We start from the raw sequence: 8,470 nt of genomic DNA, 5'->3' as shown, positions 1-8,470 counted from the left end.
CTATCCTGCTCAGATGGAGAAGAACAGAGCACTCCAAGAAGGCTGCACCTGGTTTGGAGGTCATGGGGGTGGCGGCCATTGTCCAATGGTGTTTGAGTCTCAGCATGAACCCCATGACTCAAGCAGCAGAATATGGTGTCCAAGGCAGCCAGCTCCTGGTCCAAGAGGGGCCATGCTATCACTTCCATCACCAGCCACATCCGTGCTGAGGAAGAGACTCCAATCGGAGAATCTGCCCCTGACTTAAACCAACAGTGGGCAATGAGAAGGTGAGGGTAGGCAACTGGTGACCTTCATTTGCCCTTTGCTTCTTTTCATCACAAATACAAAGCGTCCTTTCCCTCCTCTTCCGAGCGTACAGTTCTCACTTGGGTCGAAATGCGTGTGGCCTAGAGGAAATGAATGGGAGCTCTATAAATAACTCAAGCTCTTCCAAAGCCATTACAATAAAGGCAGAGCTTGAAAACTCAAGCCTACAGGGGCTGGACAGGAAAGGGAGCGAAGTGGGCCAAGTCGGCTGTGTGAACCGGAGAGAACCAGCCCCGTCTGAAGGAAGCAGCCAGCTGACTGCTCCTTGGAGACCCAGAATTACCAAACTGTCCAACTTCTCAGGACAAGCCAGAAACCTGGTTTTTTATGTGAAATGTACTCTTTTAAACTTAACTAAAATGTTTAAGACACATGAGCCAGCAGCCCCCCTATGCCGGCCCCTAAGGAAGGAAAGCAAGGACCATGGGAGGGCCAGAGGTCAGTCTTCGGCCAGGAGACACCAGCGCTACGCTCCTGGCCCTGACATCTTCCGTTCTCAAGCTTTCTTAGCAGCAAAGGCGGAGAAAAACGCCCTCCCAGGGGAAAAAAGGCAGAGTGAGGGGCAGTGGGAGTTTGGACCAGCTCCACTCTCAAGAATAAAGAATGTGCTGTGACAAAAAGTATTAACATATGAGCACTTCCAACCCCCCCATCTTCCCTCCTCCTTCCAGTCCAGAGGGGAGGACCCTGCAGGCCCAGCCTGGGACAAGCTGGGGGAGGGGAGCATGGATGCTGAGCATCCTCGGGCTGTGGAAACCGCAGGGCTTTGAGGAAATGTTGTCAGGAACTAAGATGAGCCCACCTTCACTGTTCCTCAAGAAGCTCAGGTAAATCTTGAATGGCTTTTGGCCCCTATACCGTGTATTTGGATTCAGTTAGACCTTGCTGAGACTGGGCCAGTTGGGGCTAGACTGGGAATTAGTCTATTTCCTGTGTAGAAATTCTTTCTGTTCTAAGAATGGAAGGCGAGGATTTTCCACATAGTCTGCAAGTCTAGGGGCATTTTCTATAAGAGTTAAGCCTCTAGAACTTGCCCATGGTTCCCTGTGGTGACTGTCTTATAAATGACAATATCATTTAGGATCATCAAGACCAAGTGTGGGCAGAGCAGCTGGCCCCCTTCCCAACCAGTCTGGGGAGGAGAGGAACTCCCAGTTAGTTAAAAGGCAGAAGACTGGCGTGGGGAGGGGGCGCAGAGAGAGGAAAATTCACTGCTGGCATGGGGGCCAGCCCAGGCTTGTCTGGGAAACTGGTGGGACCACCTGGCAGAAGCCCATTCTGAGAACGGATTGACAGATGAGCCTCTTGGGAGAGAATTTTCCCAAAAGAGATCCAAGAGGCAAGATCAGGCCGGAATGAAGCCTTAGTCATCAGAGGACCACAGACTCTGCTCCCAGCCCAGGTGACCCTGATCTGCCTCAAAGATATCAGCCAAAATCCTGGGGAGAGGAGACTTGGAGCCAAGACAGAAAGGGGGTCCTCATCCAAACCAGCCAGACCCTGAGGGTGCCAGAAGAGGAGAGGGGCTTCATGCCCAGCTGTGCTCCCAGAGGAGTGGGCTCCCTTGGGAAGGGGCAGCAGGCGACAGCAGAACGGACTGGCAGAGCAGTGAAGGCTGAGGAAGCAGTTGAGAGCCCAGGGAGGGGCCAGAGCCGCCTGTTCTTAAGTACAAATGGGACATCTCCTAGAGACTCCCGGAATTATTGGGGGGAGGGGGCACCACACCTTCAAAAAATGGGCAGAGACAAGAAAAGACACATTTAAGTGAGAAAATTATCCACATTTTAACTTCAGTCATGGGGGCCAAAAAGGAACAAAACGCAGAAACATCCAGATGTTCCCCCAGTGATAATTTGGAGCGTAATGTTTCACTTCACTAAGGTTGTAAGCTCTTGGAGGGCAGGGATTTTCATCTCTTTTATTTAATGCTCTCCTTCCAGTGACTAGAAAAGTCCCTGGTGTATAGTCTCTTCAATGCTCATCAGTTGACTAAGTATCCTGTAGAGTTCCAGACCTTTACCTCCACAGTTCTTAAACTTTTTGCAGCAGCAGATCACCTTCTTGAAATAGAACCTCAAGTGGAAGCAAAAAACACAAAACAGATAATCATGGAGTTACTCTGATTGAAAAGGAGAGGGCGTGAGGGGTCTGTGCCCAGCCCAACCCAGTTCCTCTGGGCTGACCCTGTGAATCCTCAGCCTACAAACAGCACAGCTGGAAACACAGATAAGGTCATGTGGTAAAAAGGGAGGCTGACAAAGATGCCAATGTGTCCTTTCCTTCAGGTGGCATTTGAAAAAACTCAACATAAGAAGGAGGCCCCTTGGGAAAGTATTAATGATATCTTAGCATGTGGATCAACGGAGAAATTAAAGTCTCACGGCAACCTTTAGTCTATTATGCAGTGACGGAGGGCAGAGCAAGCAAAACCTGGACCGTCACACTCCTCCACCCAACATGTCAGCACTCAGCAGGCTCTGACACTTCATAAATATTAACGGCCATTGGCTCAGCAGTTTCTGAATATTCCTGTTTCTGCTCGGCCTCAACACACCCCGGGACAAGGCATCTTAATTCAGCCTTTATAAAATGTTGACTTGTACAAAATGTTGAGTTTAATTCTATCATTATTTTATCCTTCCCACCAAAACCTCAAATTTTGCATTTATATTGAGTTATTCCTGACTAGGTCTAGCAGCAATGTCACAATGTCCCTGTCAAGACACATCCCAAGCAGCCTAGATGATGCTCTTGCTCCTTCACATCAGCATCTCGAACATTTGCCAAATTGAATTCCAGAGAGTAACATGAGTTCCTGACGGAGAGCTGTGCAGCCCACACTCTGGAGTCACACAGACCTGGGATCAATTTCTGCCCTGTCGTTTTTGCCTATGAATGTTGCTGATTTGGGTAAGGTACTTCGTTTCTTTAAGTCTCAGCTCAACATTTCTAAAGTGTAGGAAATAATACTTGCATCAGTTTCCTATTGCTGTGGTAACAAATTATCCCAAACGTGGTGGACTAAAACAACCCGAACTTATTGTCTAACAGTTCCGGAGGCCAGAAGTCTAAAATGGGTCTCACTGGGCTAAAATGAAAGTATCAGCAGAGCTGTATTCCTTCTGGAGGCTCGAGGGGAGAATCTGTTTCCTTGCTTCTTTCAGCTTCTAGAAGCTGCTCACATCCTTGACTCAGGGCCTCTTCCTCCATCTTCAAAGCCAGCAATGGCTGGTCCAGTCTTTCTCACATCGTATCACTGACTTCTGCCAGCTGCTTCCATTTGTAAGGCCCCTTGTGATTACATTGGGTCCATCTGAATTACAGGTATCATCATAACATAGCAGTATTTCTTTCTAGTAAACACTAACACACTCGCTGAGAAAGGTCTGACATCCTCCTGACCCTGAGTAATGTGACCCTGAATTTCCTTGGCTTTCAGCCACACCACAGTGCTGTCCACCACTCTTTGTTTTTTTTCACTGTCATCATCTCGTGGATCCACAAATTTAGCTGCTTTTCCATCTTTTCCACAACTTCATCGTGCATTAACATGTTACGTTAGCAATGTCCAGAGCAGCCTCACATATAGATTGGCAAATTTCTTCTTCCTTTCCCACTATGAACCATATTGTTGATTCATTGACATTGAACCATGGCCAATGGCACTAAAACTCAAGCTTGAACAGAGCTCATCCAACACACATATTTTCTCTGTAAGGCACATCACAGCCTTCTTGAGCTTAGGAGTACTAGACTGCACTTCAGCACTACACTTGGAGGCCACTTTAAACAGCAAAATCACCAACAAAAAGCACAAAAATGCAGAAAACATGGCCCTGAATGGACCAAGAAAAGGACACTTGTGTACAGTATGAGAGCTGAAACAAGAAGGCAGGGCGTCACCTTGTTCAACTTCAGCCAGGAACATGCACGTTGGCTGATTCAAATTCTTTTGCCTCTCTGCTCGCATCCATGAATAACCACAAAGGTGCTGCAAATATTGATTTGGGAGTTACAAATAAACTTTAGTGAGCAAGAGAATTCACAAATTCAGAGTCTGTGAATAATAAGGATCGACTGTATCTAGTGTTTTTTTGTGGGAAATGGCTGGAGGGCTGCGCTCAGCTGGGACTGTCCACTGGGCATCTACATATGGCCTCTCCAACATGGCGGCCTTGAAGTAATTGGACTTCCCCCAGAGAAGTGGTGGCTGGCTTCCCCCAGAGTGGGCATCTTAAGATAGCAAGGAGGAAGTTGCGTGACCTTTCCTGACCTAGCTTTGGAAGTCACACAGTCACGTCTGCCGCATTCTGTTGGTTTCAAGCAAGGCACAGCTTCAAGGAGAGGAAAATTAAACTCCACATCTTGGTGGAGGAGATGTTGTTAGGTCCATCTTGTGAAATGCAATCTGCCAGTGCTGGGAAAAACAGTAGCTATTATTTGATACAAAACAACAACAACAAATGTTCCAACCAAACGCCCACAAGTGCAGAAGTCATTACTCAGAAAGATTGCTTCTGTAATCATCTCCTACCTCACAAGACTCTAATAGCTGGTGTGCTCTCAGCTCTGGCTACATCTATAAGGAAAAGATAGACAGGAGCTAAGGAGAATGGTAAGGAAGCCAGGATTTCGAAAAAACTTAGAGGTCTTTAATCCAATTAGGACATAGTCTGGTCCCAGCCAAGTGCCAGGAATTCACAACTGAACTACAGTGTTCTAGAACATTGGTTTACTCAGAAACAAGCACCTAGAGAGTCTATTAAGAAATACAGATTTGTTCAACAACCCTGCCTTAAACATATGAATCTGTAGATCTGTAGTCTTTTTGACAAATACTCCAAGTTATCCTGGTGTAGCCACTAGAACAGGAATCTTTCTCCGACCTAGGAACTTGAAGAGAACTCTCAGCTCCCACATCGTCACTCAGCTCAGCGCCTTCAGGAGTTACGCATTGAGGCACTTCTAGACCCACTTCACATTCGCAGGATGTACTGAGTGTCCCCGACTCTGTGACAGAGAGCTGGAGAGGAAGATGAGACATGCTCCAATAGGACTGTGTAAACCCTCTTTAAAAGCAACACACTATCAGACGGGTATTGTGGTCAGCAGAATAATGTCCCCCCACAGAAGATGTCCAGGTCCTAATCCCTGGAAATTGTGAATAGGTTACCTTAAATGGCAGCCGGGAATTAAGGTTGCAGATGGAATGAAAACATGCCCCATATTGTATTGCCATTAATTTATCATGCTGAAAAATAACCCAGCTCAACGTTTGGCACATAGTCAAGTTTCAATAAATGATATAGTAAGTGACTGGGGTGTTCTTCATTTTATCTTCCAGCACTTTTAACTAAGCACTCAACTTAACTTTAGTAAAAGAGGAGTTCATGCAAGAGAACTTTGGAGAAAGCATAGATTAAGAGAATTAACACAGGCTTTGAGGGTTAACATGGAGCTTTTCTGCGAACATCAGCGACCAGTAGTCTGCTTTCAGTTCACTCAGTTTCTATATCCACTTGCAACTTGTACAATCAAAGGCAATGGAAACTTGTTGAAACATACAACAAATATTTACAACTCAAATCACAGGCAAAGGGCCAATCTCCTTAACATAGAGAGAGCTCCTAGAAATCATTAAAGACTAAGACAAAAAAATAAACAGAAACAAGGACAAACAACATGAAGGATATGAATAGATCCTTCCTGGAGAAGAAAATACAAAGGACTGTTGATGCAATGAAAACACACTGAGCCTCATCATAGTAAGAGAAAAGCAAATTAAAACTACACTGGAATTCAAAAGTGTAATCATGCTCTGTTGGCAAGGTTCTCAAGGAACAAGAGCTTTCATACACAGCTGATGGGAGTGGAAGTCTGTACGGTCCCATTGGAGAGTAATTTGACCATATCTATTGAAATAATAAATCAATCTCCTTTGTCCATCTATATTCCATTTGGGGAATTTATCTGATGGATGTACCCACAGAGAAATGAAATGATACACTGCACCTTTGTTTGTGATAGCCAAATACTGGAAGCAACCGATACATCCATCAATAGAGGGCTGGTTATAGAGTGCTACATCCATTTTGTGAAATACTACATAACTGAAAAGCAAAAAGTATGATAAAATTCTCTAGATGTGACATGGAAACATCTCCAAAATATATTGTTAAGGGAAAAAAGCAAGAAGAAAACAATGTGCACAGTATGCCACTTTTTGGGTAATAGAGAGGAGATAGAAAATAAGACTGTATATTTATATTTGCTTTGTCAACTTAAAAGCAAATTTGCCTGTTATTTTATCTCAAAGTGAGCTTATTTGGGAACAGCCAAGAGAACTGCAGTTCAGGATGTGCGTGCCATGGCAAACCACAGTCAAATCTGGAAAAAAAAGAAGGGAGCTGCTTTTACAGAGGAAAAAGGGGGAGTAGGGAGGGGCTGTTCTGAAGGAAAGTCCACTGGGGGAAAGTGACAGTTCAGGGCGGCAACGGCTTCTCATTGGCTGAGCTGTGGCGATTCTCATTGGCTGGGCCACTGCCGGGTGGGGAGAGAAATCTTCCTTCAGTAGTAAAGTAGTACTTGGACTACTTGTACTTTTACTTGCACGTCCTGTCCTTCTGTCTCTTCCTGTTTGGGGTAACTGATGATGTGTGATAAGGCATGAGAGCCCCTCCTACAGGCCCTCCCAACTCCCATCTAATTAAGCTTTCTTTCATTAATTTCCACAGCTTGTATGTGTGCATGGAGGGTCTCTAAAAGGATCCATGAGATCTGAAAGTGAGGTTGGAATCTGGTTCAACGGATGCCATGGATTGGAGGTACTTTTCACTGTGGACCACTTTGGTTTCTGAATGTTGTGTGTAAATCCATTACTCATTAAAATTTTAATTAAATCAAAAGTATTATTTAGCAATTAAAATTTTTACTGTTCCAAATTGCAAACATACATGTCTCCTCGATAGGATAAGGAGCATGATAGATGATCAATAGAGAGGTATCTTCCTCCTCATGTAAAATATTAGCCTGGGAAACACACAAGTAGCTTGTTAGAGGGAAACTAACATGAAAGTCAGATACAATGACTGTAGTTTAGAAGCACAGTTTAAATAATGTTATTTTTAATTTCTGTTCTAAGTAAAATACATTTCAATTGTGGTACTGAGACATAAGCGAAGTTTATTGCTGGTTCTCGGTGTTTGTTTCTCCTGATTTTCTTCTTACAAAATAGTGTGTGTGTGTGTCTAAAGTAATGTCTGTAAGTAAATTAATTGTGTTACTATGTATTCATTATTCAAACATTTTAAGGACAGGCAAATTCTGTGCGTGTTCAGTAGAAAAAGCTTACCAAAAAACGACCATGATTCCATATAAAATATGCCTTTTCTCAAATGCTTCTAATTGTCCTATGATTTGAGCATGAAGGATCTAACACAAAAAACAATTGTACTAAAATTGGGTCAAAATGCATTAAAGGTGGAGGTTCTTTGATATTACTATTCTGTATTGGTCCCTTAAGAAATTACTAGGTTTGACATATTTAGAACATAGGGCCATCACCAAATCATTCCCTTTTATTTACACAAATCTGTATTCTACCCATTTAGAAATAGTCTCTCCTACCTATTCGATTAGTAATAAAGGACCCAATCATTTATCATCCTCCTGAGACAATTTTTAGAGATAAACAAAATACTCAATAATTATGCAGGGACAAAGACCTACACACCAGGCTCCCAAGGCAAATGGAAACACTACCTACTGTGGTATTCATAATAAATGGAAACCGCAGGGTATTTGTAAGGCTGGTTTGCTTACAATAAATTGTGTCTTTCCAATTATGATACAAACTGCTTCCAGGGAGCTCTAGTTGAACTCTTTTCTGTAAAGGTACATTGAACAGGGCTGAATCGGTACACAGTCCCCTGAAACTATCTAAGCGATCTAGCCACCTAAGCAACTCCCTGTTGTCAAAAGTAATGACATGTCCACGATGACTAACGACTGCGTTGATAAATGCGATGACGCCTTTCAAAAGTTCCTCTGGCTGTAGTTTGTTTGAATTTACGTTACCTGATTCTTTTTCTAATCTGAAATTCATTTGTGCATTTTTTTTTAAGTATTGTGCTTTCTAGGAGAATAGCTTTAAATTTTAATT

The sequence above is a fragment of the Ceratotherium simum genome, chromosome 37 (assembly GCF_057802395.1).
Source record: "Ceratotherium simum simum isolate JZ-2026a chromosome 37, ASM5780239v1, whole genome shotgun sequence".
NCBI classification, from domain to species: Eukaryota; Metazoa; Chordata; class Mammalia; order Perissodactyla; family Rhinocerotidae; genus Ceratotherium; species Ceratotherium simum.
Note: the sequence above shows the minus strand (reverse complement) of the source record.